The sequence below is a fragment of the Notamacropus eugenii genome, chromosome 6, assembly GCF_028372415.1.
Source record: "Notamacropus eugenii isolate mMacEug1 chromosome 6, mMacEug1.pri_v2, whole genome shotgun sequence".
NCBI lineage: Eukaryota > Metazoa > Chordata > Mammalia > Diprotodontia > Macropodidae > Notamacropus > Notamacropus eugenii.
The window spans coordinates 172030479-172052575 of NC_092877.1; positions in this window are offsets into that span (position 1 = coordinate 172030479).

Sequence of the window (22097 nt, forward strand, 5' to 3'; positions counted from 1 at the left end):
GCACTGGATTCTAACCCAAAAGCCATTCCTGACCCTAAGGCTAACCCTAAACCTCGATTTTACCAACACAAACCTTAACCCTAGTCCTAACACTACTCCTACCCCACCCCTAAAGGCACTCTAAGCCATACCCTGACGAAAACCAGAACACTAAAAATGCGCCTGATTCTAACCCTAACCCTCAACCTAAGCCTAACCTTAAGCCTAACCCTGGATTCTACGAAAGCGAACGTTAAACCTAACTCCTACCCTAGCACTATCCTTAAATGCTCTCGATTTTAACCCTGACCCTAACCCTAACCCTAACCCTAACCCTAAATGCACTGAATTCTAACCATTACTCTAACCCTAAATGTGCTCGATTCAAACCCTAACACTAAATCGTCACTTTGAACACTAACCCAAAGCCTAAATACACTCGATTCTGATCCAAAATGCAATCCTGACCCTAAGCCTAAACCTAAACCTCGATTCTACCATCACTAACCCTAACCCAAATCCTAATTCTGCTGCTACCCCTACCTCTAAATGCACTATAACCTTAACCCTAACCCTAACCCTAACCCTAGCACTATCCTGAAATGCTCTCGATTCTAACCCTGACCCTAAACCTAACCCTAACCCTACCCCTAACCCGAATCCTAACCCTAACCCTAAATGCACTGAATTCTAACCATTACTCTAACCCTAAATGTGCTCGATTCAAACCCTAACACTAAATCGTCACTTTGAACACTAACCCAAAGCCTAAATACACTCGATTCTGATCCAAAATGCAATCCTGACCCTAAGCCTAAACCTCAACCTCGATTCTACCATCACTAACCCTAACCCAAATCCTAATTCTGCTGCTACCCCTACCTCTAAATGCACTCTAACCTTAACACTAACCCTAACCCTAACACTAAAAATGAGCGTGATTCTAACCCCTCTCCTACCCCTACCCCTAACCCGAACTCTAACGAATTCTAACCGATTACTCTAACCCTAAATGTGCTCGATTCTAACCCTAACACTAAATCATCAATCTCATCACTAACTCTAACCCGAAATGCACTCGATTCTAACCCAAAAGGCAATCCTGACCCTAAGCCTAACCCTAAACCTCGATTCTACCACCACAAACCGTAACCCTAATCCTAACCCTACTCCTACTCCTACACCTGAATGCCCTCTAACCCTAACCCTAACCCTAACCTTAAAAATAAATATGCCCTTGCTTCTAACCCTAACCCTAAACCCAACCCTGACCCCAACCCGAACCCTAATCCTAACCCTAACCCTAACCGTCGATTCTAAGAAAGCTAACCCTAACCTAGCTCTAACCCTAACACTATCCTTAAATGGACTCGATTCTAACCCTCACCCTAAACATAAGCGTTATCCTAACCCTATCCCTAACCTAAATGCACTGGATTCTAACCATAACTCTAACCCTAATGTGCTCGATTCTAACCCTAATACTAAATCGTCAATCTCAACACTAACTCTAACCCTAAATGCACTCGATTACAACCCAAAAGGCAATCCTGACCACTAGCCTAACCTTAAACCTCTATTCTAACAACACAAACCTTAACCCTAATCCTAACCCTACTCCTACCCCTACCCCTAAATGCACTCTAAGCCATACCCTAACCCCAACCATAACACTAAAATTGCGCCTCATTCTAACCCTAACCCTAACACTAACCTTAACCCGAAGCCTAACCCTCGATTCTACGAAAGCTAACCCTAAATCTAACTCTAACCCTAACACTATCCTTAAATGCACTCGATTCTAACCCTCACCCTAAACATAACCGTAACCCTAAGCCTAAGCCTAACCCTAAATGCACTGGATTCTAACCATAACTCTAACAGTAATGTTCTTGATTCTAACCCTAACACTAATTCGTCAATCTCGACAGTAACCTTAAGCCTAAATGCACTCGATTCTAACCCAAAGGACAATCCTGACCCTGAGCCTAACCCTAAACCTCGATTTTATCAACACTAACCCTAACCTGAATTCTAACCGTGCCCCAACCCCTACCGCTAAATGCACTCTAACCATACCCCTAACCCTAACACTAACCGTAACCCTAACGAATTCTAACCATAACTCTATCCCGAAATGTGCTTGATTCTAACGCTAAAACTAAATCGTCAATTTCAACACTATCCCTAAGCCTAAATGCACTGGATTCTAACCCAAAAGCTATTCCTGACCCTAAGGCTAACCCTAAACCTCGATTTTACCAACACAAACCTTAACCCTAGTCCTAACCCTACTCCTACCCCTACCCCTAAAGGCACTCTAAGCCATACCCTGACGAAAACCAGAACACTAAAAATGCGCCCGATTCTAACCCTAACCCTCACCCTAAGCCTAACCTTAAGCCGAACCCTGGATTCTACGAAAGCGAACGTTAAACCTAACTCCGACCCTAGCACTATCCTTAAATGCTCTCGATTTTAACCCTGACCCTAACCCTAACCCTAACCCTAACCCTAAATGCACTGAATTCTAACCATTACTCTAACCCTAAATGTGCTCGATTCAAACCCTAACACTAAATCGTCACTTTGAACACTAACCCAAAGCCTAAATACACTCGATTCTGATCCAAAATGCCATCCTGACCCTAAGCCTAAACCTCAACCTCGATTCTACCATCACTAACCCTAACCCAAATCCTAATTCTGCTGCTACCCCTACCTCTAAATGCACTCTAACCTTAACACTAACCCTAACCCTAACACTAAAAATGTGCGTGATTCTAACCCCTACCCTACCCCTCCCCCTAACCCTAACTCTAACGAATTCTAACCATAACTCTAACCCTAAATGTGCTCGATTCTATCCCTAACACTAAATCATCAATCTCATCACTAACTCTAACCCGGAATGCATTCGATTCTAACCCAAAAGGCAATCCTGACCCTAAGCCTAACCCTAAACCTCGATTCTACCACCACAAACCGTAACCCTAATCCTAACCCTACTCCTACGCCTACCCCTAAATGCACTCTAATCGTAAGTTTACCCCAACCCTAATACTAAAAATGCGCTCGATTCTAAACCGAACCCGAACCCTAACCCTAACCCTAAATGCACTGAATTCTAACCATTACTCTAACCCTAAATGTGCTCGATTCAAACCCTAACACTAAATCGTCACTTTGAACACTAACCCAAAGCCTAAATACACTCGATTCTGATCCAAAATGCAATCCTGACCCTAAGCCTAAACCTCAACCTCGATTCTACCATCACTAACCCTAACCCAAATCCTAATTCTGCTGCTACCCCTACCTCTAAATGCACTCTAACCTTAACACTAACCCTAACCCTAACACTAAAAATGAGCGTGATTCTAACCCCTATCCTACCCCTACCCCTAACCCGAACTCTAACGAATTCTAACCGATTACTCTAACCCTAAATGTGCTCGATTCTAACCCTAACACTAAATCATCAATCTCATCTCTAACTCTAACCCGAAATGCACTCGATTCTAACCCAAAAGGCAATCCTGACCCTAAGCCTAACCCTAAACCTCGATTCTACCACCACAAACCGTAACCCTAATCCTAACCCTACTCCTACTCCTACACCTGAATGCCCTCTAACCCTAACCCTAACCCTAACCTTAAAAATAAATATGCCCTTGCTTCTAACCCTAACCCTAAACCCAACCCTGACCCCAACCCGAACCCTAATCCTAACCCTAACCCTAACCGTCGATTCTAAGAAAGCTAACCCTAACCTAGCTCTAACCCTAACACTATCCTTAAATGGACTCGATTCTAACCCTCACCCTAAACATAAGCGTTATCCTAACCCTATCCCTAACCTAAATGCACTGGATTCTAACCATAACTCTAACCCTAATGTGCTCGATTCTAACCCTAATACTAAATCGTCAATCTCAACACTAACTCTAACCCTAAATGCACTCGATTACAACCCAAAAGGCAATCCTGACCACTAGCCTAACCTTAAACCTCTATTCTAACAACACAAACCTTAACCCTAATCCTAACCCTACTCCTACCCCTACCCCTAAATGCACTCTAAGCCATACCCTAACCCCAACCATAACACTAAAATTGCGCCTCATTCTAACCCTAACCCTAACACTAACCTTAACCCGAAGCCTAACCCTCGATTCTACGAAAGCTAACCCTAAATCTAACTCTAACCCTAACACTATCCTTAAATGCACTCGATTCTAACCCTCACCCTAAACATAACCGTAACCCTAAGCCTAAGCCTAACCCTAAATGCACTGGATTCTAACCATAACTCTAACAGTAATGTTCTTGATTCTAACCCTAACACTAATTCGTCAATCTCGACAGTAACCTTAAGCCTAAATGCACTCGATTCTAACCCAAAGGACAATCCTGACCCTGAGCCTAACCCTAAACCTCGATTTTATCAACACTAACCCTAACCTGAATTCTAACCGTGCCCCAACCCCTACCGCTAAATGCACTCTAACCATACCCCTAACCCTAACACTAACCGTAACCCTAACGAATTCTAACCATAACTCTATCCCGAAATGTGCTTGATTCTAACGCTAAAACTAAATCGTCAATTTCAACACTATCCCTAAGCCTAAATGCACTGGATTCTAACCCAAAAGCTATTCCTGACCCTAAGGCTAACCCTAAACCTCGATTTTACCAACACAAACCTTAACCCTAGTCCTAACCCTACTCCTACCCCTACCCCTAAAGGCACTCTAAGCCATACCCTGACGAAAACCAGAACACTAAAAATGCGCCCGATTCTAACCCTAACCCTCACCCTAAGCCTAACCTTAAGCCGAACCCTGGATTCTACGAAAGCGAACGTTAAACCTAACTCCGACCCTAGCACTATCCTTAAATGCTCTCGATTTTAACCCTGACCCTAACCCTAACCCTAACCCTAACCCTAAATGCACTGAATTCTAACCATTACTCTAACCCTAAATGTGCTCGATTCAAACCCTAACACTAAATCGTCACTTTGAACACTAACCCAAAGCCTAAATACACTCGATTCTGATCCAAAATGCCATCCTGACCCTAAGCCTAAACCTCAACCTCGATTCTACCATCACTAACCCTAACCCAAATCCTAATTCTGCTGCTACCCCTACCTCTAAATGCACTCTAACCTTAACACTAACCCTAACCCTAACACTAAAAATGTGCGTGATTCTAACCCCTACCCTACCCCTCCCCCTAACCCTAACTCTAACGAATTCTAACCATAACTCTAACCCTAAATGTGCTCGATTCTATCCCTAACACTAAATCATCAATCTCATCACTAACTCTAACCCGGAATGCATTCGATTCTAACCCAAAAGGCAATCCTGACCCTAAGCCTAACCCTAAACCTCGATTCTACCACCACAAACCGTAACCCTAATCCTAACCCTACTCCTACGCCTACCCCTAAATGCACTCTAATCGTAAGTTTACCCCAACCCTAATACTAAAAATGCGCTCGATTCTAAACCGAACCCGAACCCTAACCCTAACCCTAAATGCACTGAATTCTAACCATTACTCTAACCCTAAATGTGCTCGATTCAAACCCTAACACTAAATCGTCACTTTGAACACTAACCCAAAGCCTAAATACACTCGATTCTGATCCAAAATGCAATCCTGACCCTAAGCCTAAACCTCAACCTCGATTCTACCATCACTAACCCTAACCCAAATCCTAATTCTGCTGCTACCCCTACCTCTAAATGCACTCTAACCTTAACACTAACCCTAACCCTAACACTAAAAATGAGCGTGATTCTAACCCCTACCCTACCCCTATCCCTAACCCTAACTCTAACGAATTCTAACCATAACTCTAACCCTAAATGTGCTCGATTCTAACCCTAACACTAAATCATCAATCTCATCACTAACTCTAACCCGAAATGCACTCGATTCTAACCCAAAAGGCAATCCTGACCCTAAGCCTAACCCTAAACCTCGATTCTACCACCACAAATCGTAACCCTAATCCTAACCCTCCTCCTACGCCTACCCCTAAATCAATTCTAATTGTAAGCTTACCCCAACCCTCATACTAAAAATGCGCTCGATTCTAAACCGAACCCGAACCCTAACCCTAACCCTAACCCTCGATTCTACGAAAGCTAACCTTAAACCTAACTCTAACACTAACACGATCCTTAAATACTCTCGATTCAAACCCTGACCCTAATAACCCTAACCCTAATCCTAACTCTAAATGCATTAGATTCTAACCATAACTCTAACGCTAATGTGCTCGTTTCTAACCTTAACACTAAATCGTCAATCTCAACACTAACTGTAACCCTAAATGCACTCGATTCTAACCCAAAAGGCAATCCTGACCCTAAGCCTAAGCCTGAACCTCAATTCTGCCAACAAAAACCGTAACCCTAATCCTAACCCTACTCCTACTCCTACACCTGAATGCCCTCTAACCCTAACCCTAACCCTAACCTTAAGAATAAATATGCCCTTACTTCTAACCCTAACCCTAAACCCAACCCTGACCCCAACCCGAACCCTAATCCTAACCCTAACCCTAACCGTCGATTCTAAGAAAGCTAACCCTAACCTAGCTCTAACCCTAACACTATCCTTAAATGGACTCGATTCTAACCCTCACCCTAAACATAACCGTTATCCTAACCCTATCCCTAACCTAAATGCACTGGATTCTAACCATAACTCTAACCCTAATGTGCTCGATTCTAACCCTAATACTAAATCGTCAATCTCAACACTAACTCTAACCCTAAATGCACTCGATTACAACCCAAAAGGCAATCCTGACCATTAGCCTAACCTTAAACCTCTATTCTAACAACACAAACCTTAACCCTAATCCTAGCCCTACTCCTACCCCTACCCCTAAATGCACTCTAAGCCATACCCTAACCCCAACCATAACACTAAAATTGCGCCTCATTCTAACCCTAACCCTAACACTAACCTTAACCCGAAGCCTAACCCTCGATTCTACGAAAGCTAACCCTAAACCTAACTCTAACCCTAACACTATCCTTAAATGCACTCGATTCTAACCCTCACCCTAAACATAACCGTAACCCTAAGCCTAAGCCTAACCCTAAATGCACTGGATTCTAACCATAACTCTAACTGTAATGTTCTTGATTCTAACCCTAACACTAATTCGTCAATCTCGACAGTAACCTTAAGCCTAAATGCACTCGCTTCTAACCCAAAGGGCAATCCTGACCCTGAGCCTAACCCTAAACCTCGATTTTACCAACACTAACCCTAACCTTAATGCTAACCGTGCCCCAACCCCTACCGCTAAATGCACTCTAACCATACCCCTAACCCTAACACTAACCGTAACCCTAACGAATTCTAACCATAACTCTATCCCGAAATGTGCTTGATTCTAACGCTAAAACTAAATCGTCAATTTCAACACTATCCCTAAGCCTAAATGCACTGGATTCTAACCCAAAAGCCATTCCTGACCCTAAGGCTAACCCTAAACCTCGATTTTACCAACACAAACCTTAACCCTAGTCCTAACACTACTCCTACCCCACCCCTAAAGGCACTCTAAGCCATACCCTGACGAAAACCAGAACACTAAAAATGCGCCTGATTCTAACCCTAACCCTCAACCTAAGCCTAACCTTAAGCCTAACCCTGGATTCTACGAAAGCGAACGTTAAACCTAACTCCTACCCTAGCACTATCCTTAAATGCTCTCGATTTTAACCCTGACCCTAACCCTAACCCTAACCCTAACCCTAAATGCACTGAATTCTAACCATTACTCTAACCCTAAATGTGCTCGATTCAAACCCTAACACTAAATCGTCACTTTGAACACTAACCCAAAGCCTAAATACACTCGATTCTGATCCAAAATGCAATCCTGACCCTAAGCCTAAACCTAAACCTCGATTCTACCATCACTAACCCTAACCCAAATCCTAATTCTGCTGCTACCCCTACCTCTAAATGCACTATAACCTTAACCCTAACCCTAACCCTAACCCTAGCACTATCCTGAAATGCTCTCGATTCTAACCCTGACCCTAAACCTAACCCTAACCCTACCCCTAACCCGAATCCTAACCCTAACCCTAAATGCACTGAATTCTAACCATTACTCTAACCCTAAATGTGCTCGATTCAAACCCTAACACTAAATCGTCACTTTGAACACTAACCCAAAGCCTAAATACACTCGATTCTGATCCAAAATGCAATCCTGACCCTAAGCCTAAACCTCAACCTCGATTCTACCATCACTAACCCTAACCCAAATCCTAATTCTGCTGCTACCCCTACCTCTAAAGGCACTCTAACCTTAACACTAACCCTAACCCTAACACTAAAAATGAGCGTGATTCTAACCCCTCTCCTACCCCTACCCCTAACCCGAACTCTAACGAATTCTAACCGATTACTCTAACCCTAAATGTGCTCGATTCTAACCCTAACACTAAATCATCAATCTCATCACTAACTCTAACCCGGAATGCACTCGATTCTAACCCAAAAGGCAATCCTGACCCTAAGCCTAACCCTAAACCTCGATTCTACCACCACAAACCGTAACCCTAATCCTAACCCTACTCCTACTCCTACACCTGAATGCCCTCTAACCCTAACCCTAACCCTAACCTTAAAAATAAATATGCCCTTGCTTCTAACCCTAACCCTAAACCCAACCCTGACCCCAACCCGAACCCTAATCCTAACCCTAACCCTAACCGTCGATTCTAAGAAAGCTAACCCTAACCTAGCTCTAACCCTAACACTATCCTTAAATGGACTCGATTCTAACCCTCACCCTAAACATAAGCGTTATCCTAACCCTATCCCTAACCTAAATGCACTGGATTCTAACCATAACTCTAACCCTAATGTGCTCGATTCTAACCCTAATACTAAATCGTCAATCTCAACACTAACTCTAACCCTAAATGCACTCGATTACAACCCAAAAGGCAATCCTGACCACTAGCCTAACCTTAAACCTCTATTCTAACAACACAAACCTTAACCCTAATCCTAACCCTACTCCTACCCCTACCCCTAAATGCACTCTAAGCCATACCCTAACCCCAACCATAACACTAAAATTGCGCCTCATTCTAACCCTAACCCTAACACTAACCTTAACCCGAAGCCTAACCCTCGATTCTACGAAAGCTAACCCTAAATCTAACTCTAACCCTAACACTATCCTTAAATGCACTCGATTCTAACCCTCACCCTAAACATAACCGTAACCCTAAGCCTAAGCCTAACCCTAAATGCACTGGATTCTAACCATAACTCTAACAGTAATGTTCTTGATTCTAACCCTAACACTAATTCGTCAATCTCGACAGTAACCTTAAGCCTAAATGCACTCGATTCTAACCCAAAGGACAATCCTGACCCTGAGCCTAACCCTAAACCTGGATTTTATCAACACTAACCCTAACCTGAATTCTAACCGTGCCCCAACCCCTACCGCTAAATGCACTCTAACCATACCCCTAACCCTAACACTAACCGTAACCCTAACGAATTCTAACCATAACTCTATCCCGAAATGTGCTTGATTCTAACGCTAAAACTAAATCGTCAATTTCAACACTATCCCTAAGCCTAAATGCACTGGATTCTAACCCAAAAGCTATTCCTGACCCTAAGGCTAACCCTAAACCTCGATTTTACCAACACAAACCTTAACCCTAGTCCTAACCCTACTCCTACCCCTACCCCTAAAGGCACTCTAAGCCATACCCTGACGAAAACCAGAACACTAAAAATGCGCCCGATACTAACCCTAACCCTCACCCTAAGCCTAACCTTAAGCCGAACCCTGGATTCTACGAAAGCGAACGTTAAACCTAACTCCGACCCTAGCACTATCCTTAAATGCTCTCGATTTTAACCCTGACCCTAACCCTAACCCTAACCCTAACCCTAAATGCACTGAATTCTAACCATTACTCTAACCCTAAATGTGCTTGATTCAAACCCTAACACTAAATCGTCACTTTGAACACTAACCCAAAGCCTAAATACACTCGATTCTGATCCAAAATGCCATCCTGACCCTAAGCCTAAACCTCAACCTCGATTCTACCATCACTAACCCTAACCCAAATCCTAATTCTGCTGCTACCCCTACCTCTAAATGCACTCTAACCTTAACACTAACCCTAACCCTAACACTAAAAATGTGCGTGATTCTAACCCCTACCCTACCCCTCCCCCTAACCCTAACTCTAACGAATTCTAACCATAACTCTAACCCTAAATGTGCTCGATTCTATCCCTAACACTAAATCATCAATCTCATCACTAACTCTAACCCGGAATGCATTCGATTCTAACCCAAAAGGCAATCCTGACCCGAAGCCTAACCCTAAACCTCGATTCTACCACCACAAACCGTAACCCTAATCCTAACCCTACTCCTACGCCTACCCCTAAATGCACTCTAATCGTAAGTTTACCCCAACCCTAATACTAAAAATGCGCTCGATTCTAAACCGAACCCGAACCCTAACCCTAACCCTAAATGCACTGAATTCTAACCATTACTCTAACCCTAAATGTGCTCGATTCAAACCCTAACACTAAATCGTCACTTTGAACACTAACCCAAAGCCTAAATACACTCGATTCTGATCCAAAATGCAATCCTGACCCTAAGCCTAAACCTCAACCTCGATTCTACCATCACTAACCCTAACCCAAATCCTAATTCTGCTGCTACCCCTACCTCTAAATGCACTCTAACCTTAACACTAACCCTAACCCTAACACTAAAAATGTGCGTGATTCTAACCCCTACCCTACCCCTATCCCTAACCCTAACTCTAACGAATTCTAACCATAACTCTAACCCTAAATGTGCTCGATTCTAACCCTAACACTAAATCATCAATCTCATCACTAACTCTAACCCGGAATGCACTCGATTCTAACCCAAAAGGCAATCCTGACCCTAAGCCTAACCCTAAACCTCGATTCTACCACCACAAATCGTAACCCTAATCCTAACCCTCCTCCTACGCCTACCCCTAAATCAATTCTAATTGTAAGCTTACCCCAACCCTCATACTAAAAATGCGCTCGATTCTAAACCGAACCCGAACCCTAACCCTAACCCTAACCCTCGATTCTACGAAAGCTAACCTTAAACCTAACTCTAACACTAACACGATCCTTAAATACTCTCGATTCAAACCCTGACCCTAATAACCCTAACCCTAATCCTAACTCTAAATGCATTAGATTCTAACCATAACTCTAACGCTAATGTGCTCGTTTCTAACCTTAACACTAAATCGTCAATCTCAACACTAACTGTAACCCTAAATGCACTCGATTCTAACCCAAAAGGCAATCCTGACCCTAAGCCTAAGCCTGAACCTCAATTCTGCCAACAAAAACCGTAACCCTAATCCTAACCCTACTCCTACTCCTACACCTGAATGCCCTCTAACCCTAACCCTAACCCTAACCTTAAGAATAAATATGCCCTTACTTCTAACCCTAACCCTAAACCCAACCCTGACCCCAACCCGAACCCTAATCCTAACCCTAACCCTAACCGTCGATTCTAAGAAAGCTAACCCTAACCTAGCTCTAACCCTAACACTATCCTTAAATGGACTCGATTCTAACCCTCACCCTAAACATAACCGTTATCCTAACCCTATCCCTAACCTAAATGCACTGGATTCTAACCATAACTCTAACCCTAATGTGCTCGATTCTAACCCTAATACTAAATCGTCAATCTCAACACTAACTCTAACCCTAAATGCACTCGATTACAACCCAAAAGGCAATCCTGACCATTAGCCTAACCTTAAACCTCTATTCTAACAACACAAACCTTAACCCTAATCCTAGCCCTACTCCTACCCCTACCCCTAAATGCACTCTAAGCCATACCCTAACCCCAACCATAACACTAAAATTGCGCCTCATTCTAACCCTAACCCTAACACTAACCTTAACCCGAAGCCTAACCCTCGATTCTACGAAAGCTAACCCTAAACCTAACTCTAACCCTAACACTATCCTTAAATGCACTCGATTCTAACCCTCACCCTAAACATAACCGTAACCCTAAGCCTAAGCCTAACCCTAAATGCACTGGATTCTAACCATAACTCTAACTGTAATGTTCTTGATTCTAACCCTAACACTAATTCGTCAATCTCGACAGTAACCTTAAGCCTAAATGCACTCGCTTCTAACCCAAAGGGCAATCCTGACCCTGAGCCTAACCCTAAACCTCCATTTTACCAACACTAACCCTAACCTTAATGCTAACCGTGCCCCAACCCCTACCGCTAAATGCACTCTAACCATACCCCTAACCCTAACACTAACCATAACCCTAACGAATTCTAACCATAACTCTATCCCGAAATGTGCTTGATTCTAACGCTAAAACTAAATCGTCAATTTCAACACTATCCCTAAGCCTAAATGCACTGGATTCTAACCCAAAAGCCATTCCTGACCCTAAGGCTAACCCTAAACCTCGATTTTACCAACACAAACCTTAACCCTAGTCCTAACACTACTCCTACCCCACCCCTAAAGGCACTCTAAGCCATACCCTGACGAAAACCAGAACACTAAAAATGCGCCTGATTCTAACCCTAACCCTCAACCTAAGCCTAACCTTAAGCCTAACCCTGGATTCTACGAAAGCGAACGTTAAACCTAACTCCTACCCTAGCACTATCCTTAAATGCTCTCGATTTTAACCCTGACCCTAACCCTAACCCTAACCCTAACCCTAAATGCACTGAATTCTAACCATTACTCTAACCCTAAATGTGCTCGATTCAAACCCTAACACTAAATCGTCACTTTGAACACTAACCCAAAGCCTAAATACACTCGATTCTGATCCAAAATGCAATCCTGACCCTAAGCCTAAACCTAAACCTCGATTCTACCATCACTAACCCTAACCCAAATCCTAATTCTGCTGCTACCCCTACCTCTAAATGCACTATAACCTTAACCCTAACCCTAACCCTAACCCTAGCACTATCCTGAAATGCTCTCGATTCTAACCCTGACCCTAAACCTAACCCTAACCCTACCCCTAACCCGAATCCTAACCCTAACCCTAAATGCACTGAATTCTAACCATTACTCTAACCCTAAATGTGCTCGATTCAAACCCTAACACTAAATCGTCACTTTGAACACTAACCCAAAGCCTAAATACACTCGATTCTGATCCAAAATGCAATCCTGACCCTAAGCCTAAACCTCAACCTCGATTCTACCATCACTAACCCTAACCCAAATCCTAATTCTGCTGCTACCCCTACCTCTAAAGGCACTATAACCTTAACACTAACCCTAACCCTAACACTAAAAATGAGCGTGATTCTAACCTCTATCCTACCCCTACCCCTAACCCGAACTCTAACGAATTCTAACCGATTACTCTAACCCTAAATGTGCTCGATTCTAACCCTAACACTAAATCATCAATCTCATCACTAACTCTAACCCGAAATGCACTCGATTCTAACCCAAAAGGCAATCCTGACCCTAAGCCTAACCCTAAACCTCGATTCTACCACCACAAACCGTAACCCTAATCCTAACCCTACTCCTACTCCTACACCTGAATGCCCTCTAACCCTAACCCTAACCCTAACCTTAAAAATAAATATGCCCTTGCTTCTAACCCTAACCCTAAACCCAACCCCGACCCCAACCCGAACCCTAATCCTAACCCTAACCCTAACCGTCGATTCTAAGAAAGCTAACCCTAACCTAGCTCTAACCCTAACACTATCCTTAAATGGACTCGATTCTAACCCTCACCCTAAACATAAGCGTTATCCTAACCCTATCCCTAACCTAAATGCACTGGATTCTAACCATAACTCTAACCCTAATGTGCTCGATTCTAACCCTAATACTAAATCGTCAATCTCAACACTAACTCTAACCCTAAATGCACTCGATTACAACCCAAAAGGCAATCCTGACCACTAGCCTAACCTTAAACCTCTATTCTAACAACACAAACCTTAACCCTAATCCTAACCCTACTCCTACCCCTACCCCTAAATGCACTCTAAGCCATACCCTAACCCCAACCATAACACTAAAATTGCGCCTCATTCTAACCCTAACCCTAACACTAACCTTAACCCGAAGCCTAACCCTCGATTCTACGAAAGCTAACCCTAAATCTAACTCTAACCCTAACACTATCCTTAAATGCACTCGATTCTAACCCTCACCCTAAACATAACCGTAACCCTAAGCCTAAGCCTAACCCTAAATGCACTGGATTCTAACCATAACTCTAACAGTAATGTTCTTGATTCTAACCCTAACACTAATTCGTCAATCTCGACAGTAACCTTAAGCCTAAATGCACTCGATTCTAACCCAAAGGACAATCCTGACCCTGAGCCTAACCCTAAACCTCGATTTTACCAACACTAACCCTAACCTTAATGCTAACCGTGCCCCAACCCCTACCGCTAAATGCACTCTAACCATACCCCTAACCCTAACACTAACCGTAACCCTAACGAATTCTAACCATAACTCTATCCCGAAATGTGCTTGATTCTAACGCTAAAACTAAATCGTCAATTTCAACACTATCCCTAAGCCTAAATGCACTGGATTCTAACCCAAAAGCCATTCCTGACCCTAAGGCTAACCCTAAACCTCGATTTTACCAACACAAACCTTAACCCTAGTCCTAACACTACTCCTACCCCACCCCTAAAGGCACTCTAAGCCATACCCTGACGAAAACCAGAACACTAAAAATGCGCCTGATTCTAACCCTAACCCTCAACCTAAGCCTAACCTTAAGCCTAACCCTGGATTCTACGAAAGCGAACGTTAAACCTAACTCCTACCCTAGCACTATCCTTAAATGCTCTCGATTTTAACCCTGACCCTAACCCTAACCCTAACCCTAACCCTAAATGCACTGAATTCTAACCATTACTCTAACCCTAAATGTGCTCGATTCAAACCCTAACACTAAATCGTCACTTTGAACACTAACCCAAAGCCTAAATACACTCGATTCTGATCCAAAATGCAATCCTGACCCTAAGCCTAAACCTAAACCTCGATTCTACCATCACTAACCCTAACCCAAATCCTAATTCTGCTGCTACCCCTACCTCTAAATGCACTCTAACCTTAACACTAACCCTAACCCTAACACTAAAAATGTGCGTGATTCTAACCCCTACCCTACCCCTATCCCTAACCCTAACTCTAACGAATTCTAACCATAACTCTAACCCTAAATGTGCTCGATTCTAACCTTAACACTAAATCATCAATCTCATCACTAACTCTAACCCGGAATGCACTCGATTCTAACCCAAAAGGCAATCCTGACCCTAAGCCTAACCCTAAACCTCGATTCTACCACCACAAATCGTAACCCTAATCCTAACCCTCCTCCTACGCCTACCCCTAAATCAATTCTAATTGTAAGCTTACCCCAACCCTCATACTAAAAATGCGCTCGATTCTAAACCGAACCCGAACCCTAACCCTAACCCTAACCCTCGATTCTACGAAAGCTAACCTTAAACCTAACTCTAACACTAACACGATCCTTAAATACTCTCGATTCAAACCCTGACCCTAATAACCCTAACCCTAATCCTAACTCTAAATGCATTAGATTCTAACCATAACTCTAACGCTAATGTGCTCGTTTCTAACCTTAACACTAAATCGTCAATCTCAACACTAACTGTAACCCTAAATGCACTCGATTCTAACCCAAAAGGCAATCCTGACCCTAAGCCTAAGCCTGAACCTCAATTCTGCCAACAAAAACCGTAACCCTAATCCTAACCCTACTCCTACTCCTACACCTGAATGCCCTCTAACCCTAACCCTAACCCTAACCTTAAGAATAAATATGCCCTTACTTCTAACCCTAACCCTAAACCCAACCCTGACCCCAACCCGAACCCTAATCCTAACCCTAACCCTAACCGTCGATTCTAAGAAAGCTAACCCTAACCTAGCTCTAACCCTAACACTATCCTTAAATGGACTCGATTCTAACCCTCACCCTAAACATAACCGTTATCCTAACCCTATCCCTAACCTAAATGCACTGGATTCTAACCATAACTCTAACCCTAATGTGCTCGATTCTAACCCTAATACTAAATCGTCAATCTCAACACTAACTCTAACCCTAAATGCACTCGATTACAACCCAAAAGGCAATCCTGACCATTAGCCTAACCTTAAACCTCTATTCTAACAACACAAACCTTAACCCTAATCCTAGCCCTACTCCTACCCCTACCCCTAAATGCACTCTAAGCCATACCCTAACCCCAACCATAACACTAAAATTGCGCCTCATTCTAACCCTAACCCTAACACTAACCTTAACCCGAAGCCTAACCCTCGATTCTACGAAAGCTAACCCTAAACCTAACTCTAACCCTAACACTATCCTTAAATGCACTCGATTCTAACCCTCACCCTAAACATAACCGTAACCCTAAGCCTAAGCCTAACCCTAAATGCACTGGATTCTAACCATAACTCTAACTGTAATGTTCTTGATTCTAACCCTAACACTAATTCGTCAATCTCGACAGTAACCTTAAGCCTAAATGCACTCGCTTCTAACCCAAAGGGCAATCCTGACCCTGAGCCTAACCCTAAACCTCCATTTCACCAACACTAACCCTAACCTTAATGCTAACCGTGCCCCAACCCCTACCGCTAAATGCACTCTAACCATACCCCTAACCCTAACACTAACCGTAACCCTAACGAATTCTAACCATAACTCTATCCCGAAATGTGCTTGATTCTAACGCTAAAACTAAATCGTCAATTTCAACACTATCCCTAAGCCTAAATGCACTGGATTCTAACCCAAAAGCCATTCCTGACCCTAAGGCTAACCCTAAACCTCGATTTTACCAACACAAACCTTAACCCTAGTCCTAACACTACTCCTACCCCACCCCTAAAGGCACTCTAAGCCATACCCTGACGAAAACCAGAACACTAAAAATGCGCCTGATTCTAACCCTAACCCTCAACCTAAGCCTAACCTTAAGCCTAACCCTGGATTCTACGAAAGCGAACGTTAAACCTAACTCCTACCCTAGCACTATCCTTAAATGCTCTCGATTTTAACCCTGACCCTAACCCTAACCCTAACCCTAACCCTAAATGCACTGAATTCTAACCATTACTCTAACCCTAAATGTGCTCGATTCAAACCCTAACACTAAATCGTCACTTTGAACACTAACCCAAAGCCTAAATACACTCGATTCTGATCCAAAATGCAATCCTGACCCTAAGCCTAAACCTAAACCTCGATTCTACCATCACTAACCCTAACCCAAATCCTAATTCTGCTGCTACCCCTACCTCTAAATGCACTCTAACCTTAACACTAACCCTAACCCTAACACTAAAAATGTGCGTGATTCTAACCCCTACCCTACCCCTATCCCTAACCCTAACTCTAACGAATTCTAACCATAACTCTAACCCTAAATGTGCTCGATTCTAACCTTAACACTAAATCATCAATCTCATCACTAACTCTAACCCGGAATGCACTCGATTCTAACCCAAAAGGCAATCCTGACCCTAAGCCTAACCCTAAACCTCGATTCTACCACCACAAATCGTAACCCTAATCCTAACCCTCCTCCTACGCCTACCCCTAAATCAATTCTAATTGTAAGCTTACCCCAACCCTCATACTAAAAATGCGCTCGATTCTAAACCGAACCCGAACCCTAACCCTAACCCTAACCCTCGATTCTACGAAAGCTAACCTTAAACCTAACTCTAACACTAACACGATCCTTAAATACTCTCGATTCAAACCCTGACCCTAATAACCCTAACCCTAATCCTAACTCTAAATGCATTAGATTCTAACCATAACTCTAACGCTAATGTGCTCGTTTCTAACCTTAACACTAAATCGTCAATCTCAACACTAACTGTAACCCTAAATGCACTCGATTCTAACCCAAAAGGCAATCCTGACCCTAAGCCTAAGCCTGAACCTCAATTCTGCCAACAAAAACCGTAACCCTAATCCTAACCCTACTCCTACTCCTACACCTGAATGCCCTCTAACCCTAACCCTAACCCTAACCTTAAGAATAAATATGCCCTTACTTCTAACCCTAACCCTAAACCCAACCCTGACCCCAACCCGAACCCTAATCCTAACCCTAACCCTAACCGTCGATTCTAAGAAAGCTAACCCTAACCTAGCTCTAACCCTAACACTATCCTTAAATGGACTCGATTCTAACCCTCACCCTAAACATAACCGTTATCCTAACCCTATCCCTAACCTAAATGCACTGGATTCTAACCATAACTCTAACCCTAATGTGCTCGATTCTAACCCTAATACTAAATCGTCAATCTCAACACTAACTCTAACCCTAAATGCACTCGATTACAACCCAAAAGGCAATCCTGACCATTAGCCTAACCTTAAACCTCTATTCTAACAACACAAACCTTAACCCTAATCCTAGCCCTACTCCTACCCCTACCCCTAAATGCACTCTAAGCCATACCCTAACCCCAACCATAACACTAAAATTGCGCCTCATTCTAACCCTAACCCTAACCCTAACCTTAACCCGAAGCCTAACCCTCGATTCTACGAAAGCTAACCCTAAACCTAACTCTAACCCTAACACTATCCTTAAATGCACTCGATTCTAACCCTCACCCTAAACATAACCGTAACCCTAAGCCTAAGCCTAACCCTAAATGCACTGGATTCTAACCATAACTCTAACTGTAATGTTCTTGATTCTAACCCTAACACTAATTCGTCAATCTCGACAGTAACCTTAAGCCTAAATGCACTCGCTTCTAACCCAAAGGGCAATCCTGACCCTGAGCCTAACCCTAAACCTCCATTTTACCAACACTAACCCTAACCTTAATGCTAACCGTGCCCCAACCCCTACCGCTAAATGCACTCTAACCATACCCCTAACCCTAACACTAACCGTAACCCTAACGAATTCTAACCATAACTCTATCCCGAAATGTGCTTGATTCTAACGCTAAAACTAAATCGTCAATTTCAACACTATCCCTAAGCCTAAATGCACTGGATTCTAACCCAAAAGCCATTCCTGACCCTAAGGCTAACCCTAAACCTCGATTTTACCAACACAAACCTTAACCCTAGTCCTAACACTACTCCTACCCCACCCCTAAAGGCACTCTAAGCCATACCCTGACGAAAACCAGAACACTAAAAATGCGCCTGATTCTAACCCTAACCCTCAACCTAAGCCTAACCTTAAGCCTAACGCTGGATTCTACGAAAGCGAACGTTAAACCTAACTCCTACCCTAGCACTATCCTTAAATGCTCTCGATTTTAACCCTGACCCTAACCCTAACCCTAACCCTAACCCTAAATGCACTGAATTCTAACCACTACTCTACCCCTAAATGTGCTCGATTCAAACCCTAACACTAAATCGTCACTTTGAACACTAACCCAAAGCCTAAATACACTCGATTCTGATCCAAAATGCAATCCTGACCCTAAGCCTAAACCTAAACCTCGATTCTACCATCACTAACCCTAACCCAAATCCTAATTCTGCTGCTACCCCTACCTCTAAATGCACTATAACCTTAACCCTAACCCTAACCCTAACCCTAGCACTATCCTGAAATGCTCTCGATTCTAACCCTGACCCTAAACCTAACCCTAACCCTACCCCTAACCCGAATCCTAACCCTAACCCTAAATGCACTGAATTCTAACCATTACTCTAACCCTAAATGTGCTCGATTCAAACCCTAACACTAAATCGTCACTTTGAACACTAACCCAAAGCCTAAATACACTCGATTCTGATCCAAAATGCAATCCTGACCCTAAGCCTAAACCTCAACCTCGATTCTACCATCACTAACCCTAACCCAAATCCTAATTCTGCTGCTACCCCTACCTCTAAATGCACTCTAACCTTAACACTAACCCTAACCCTAACACTAAAAATGTGCGTGATTCTAACCCCTACCCTACCCCTATCCCTAACCCTAACTCTAACGAATTCTAACCATAACTCTAACCCTAAATGTGCTCGATTCTAACCTTAACACTAAATCATCAATCTCATCACTAACTCTAACCCGGAATGCACTCGATTCTAACCCAAAAGGCAATCCTGACCCTAAGCCTAACCCTAAACCTCGATTCTACCACCACAAATCGTAACCCTAATCCTAACCCTCCTCCTACGCCTACCCCTAAATCAATTCTAATTGTAAGCTTACCCCAACCCTCATACTAAAAATGCGCTCGATTCTAAACCGAACCCGAACCCTAACCCTAACCCTAACCCTCGATTCTACGAAAGCTAACCTTAAACCTAACTCTAACACTAACACGATCCTTAAATACTCTCGATTCAAACCCTGACCCTAATAACCCTAACCCTAATCCTAACTCTAAATGCATTAGATTCTAACCATAACTCTAACGCTAATGTGCTCGTTTCTAACCTTAACACTAAATCGTCAATCTCAACACTAACTGTAACCCTAAATGCACTCGATTCTAACCCAAAAGGCAATCCTGACCCTAAGCCTAAGCCTGAACCTCAATTCTGCCAACAAAAACCGTAACCCTAATCCTAACCCGACTCCTACTCCTACACCTGAATGCCCTCTAACCCTAACCCTAACCCTAACCTTAAGAATAAATATGCCCTTACTTCTAACCCTAACCCTAAACCCAACCCTGACCCCAACCCGAACCCTAATCCTAACCCTAACCCTAACCGTCGATTCTAAGAAAGCTAACCCTAACCTAGCTCTAACCCTAACACTATCCTTAAATGGACTCGATTCTAACCCTCACCCTAAACATAACCGTTATCCTAACCCTATCCCTAACCTAAATGCACTGGATTCTAACCATAACTCTAACCCTAATGTGCTCGATTCTAACCCTAATACTAAATCGTCAATCTCAACACTAACTCTAACCCTAAATGCACTCGATTACAACCCAAAAGGCAATCCTGACCATTAGCCTAACCTTAAACCTCTATTCTAACAACACAAACCTTAACCCTAATCCTAGCCCTACTCCTACCCCTACCCCTAAATGCACTCTAAGCCATACCCTAACCCCAACCATAACACTAAAATTGCGCCTCATTCTAACCCTAACCCTAACCCTAACCTTAACCCGAAGCCTAACCCTCGATTCTACGAAAGCTAACCCTAAACCTAACTCTAACCCTAACACTATCCTTAAATGCACTCGATTCTAACCCTCACCCTAAACATAACCGTAACCCTAAGCCTAAGCCTAACCCTAAATGCACTGGATTCTAACCATAACTCTAACTGTAATGTTCTTGATTCTAACCCTAACACTAATTCGTCAATCTCGACAGTAACCTTAAGCCTAAATGCACTCGCTTCTAACCCAAAGGGCAATCCTGACCCTGAGCCTAACCCTAAACCTCCATTTTACCAACACTAACCCTAACCTTAATGCTAACCGTGCCCCAACCCCTACCGCTAAATGCACTCTAACCATACCCCTAACCCTAACACTAACCGTAACCCTAACGAATTCTAACCATAACTCTATCCCGAAATGTGCTTGATTCTAACGCTAAAACTAAATCGTCAATTTCAACACTATCCCTAAGCCTAAATGCACTGGATTCTAACCCAAAAGCCATTCCTGACCCTAAGGCTAACCCTAAACCTCGATTTTACCAACACAAACCTTAACCCTAGTCCTAACACTACTCCTACCCCACCCCTAAAGGCACTCTAAGCCATACCCTGACGAAAACCAGAACACTAAAAATGCGCCTGATTCTAACCCTAACCCTCAACCTAAGCCTAACCTTAAGCCTAACGCTGGATTCTACGAAAGCGAACGTTAAACCTAACTCCTACACTAGCACTATCCTTAAATGCTCTCGATTTTAACCCTGACCCTAACCCTAACCCTAACCCTAACCCTAAATGCACTGAATTCTAACCACTACTCTACCCCTA